The following is a 1400-nucleotide window of genomic DNA, read 5'->3' as shown; positions in this document are numbered from 1 at the left end:
AAATAAAATTTCATATACACACACATATATTTTCTAGGCAGACAATTTCATTGTTTCTTGACCTTCATTCTTCCAAAAGAGAAAATCCAGTGGATTCCAAAAAAGTATAACTGCTCCCCTGTATACAATATGTCATTAGTCTTTGGCTGCTTTTAGGACATTCTATTTATCTTTGGCCTCACAGCAAAAGTATGATAATGTACTTATGTTTTTCTTTGTATTTATCTTGTTTGGAGTTCTCTGGATTTCTTAGATGTTGAGTTATTGCTTTTTCATCTAATTTGGTAAAGTCACAATTATTCTTACAAATATTTTTTTCTGCATGTTCATCTCTATTTTCTTCTTTGGGACCTCAGTTATACATAAAGTATGTGATACATATTTCTGAGAACCTGCTCAATTTTCTTCCAGTCTTTTGATCTCTTTCAAAGTCAAATGACTTTCTTTTACTACATCTAATCTGTTAAGCTCTTCCAGTAAAAACTTTATTTCAAATGGTATATTTTAAGTTTTGAGGCTTAAATTTTATTTTTTAGTAGTTCCTTAGTCTCTGCTGATACTCCTCTTCTGTTCACTAACTATAGCCATCCTTTACTTTCCATCTTTGATGATACATTTATTCACTGCTCTGAAGTCCCTGTGTTAATTACAACATTGAGGTTATCTTTGGTCTTCTCATCTACTGACTAATTTTTCTCTGGACTATAGATCACATTTCATTGTTCTCTGGGAGTCCAGCACAGTAACTGTTTGCTGCATACTGGACATTGGGGATATTATAAGGCCAAACCCCTAAATTCTATCACTTTCCTTCTTCATAAGCTATTTCTTTGCTGTAATGAATGATTTGATTACTGGCTAATTGCCTTGAACATACGGACACTACATTCTGTCCTTTGTTAGGATGGTGCTTTTACAGTTTTTCTTTTAGTCTTAGTCTCAGGATGAAACTTTAGAACTGAGAAATAGTCTTTACACATCAGGGATGGCTTTTCTTGGAAATCAACAGAAACCCATTTGTATCTACAAAACCCTTGTAACTCGATGGAATCCAAACTATAAACTCTTATTTTTCCCCAACTCCGTCTCAGCTGAGACCCTTGCTCAGGTTTCTTAGCTTTCGAGCTCTTGCTCTCCCCTAGACAAGCACAGCCACATGGCAGTCAAGTATGAGAGAGGGGTTTATATGCAAATTTGAGAACTTTCCTTGCTGTGGCTCCTTTCTTTCTGGTATCTTCTGCCTACTTTTGAGCAATTTTGGAACTTTAAAATTCTGACATCTCAGACTAACAAGGCTGTTTTCTACCTGAATTCTAGACAGTCTGCACTGAAAATACTGGGAGACCCTCAGGGGAAAAGTTGTACAAGTATGGATCTTACCCAACACAGATTTTTTTCAT

Source organism: Fukomys damarensis, unplaced genomic scaffold (genome assembly GCF_012274545.1).
Source record: "Fukomys damarensis isolate Sample0158 unplaced genomic scaffold, DMR_v1.0_HiC HiC_scaffold_17, whole genome shotgun sequence".
NCBI classification, from domain to species: domain Eukaryota; kingdom Metazoa; phylum Chordata; class Mammalia; order Rodentia; family Bathyergidae; genus Fukomys; species Fukomys damarensis.
The sequence above is the reverse complement of the archived record's forward strand: the minus strand, read 5'-3'. Positions refer to the sequence as shown.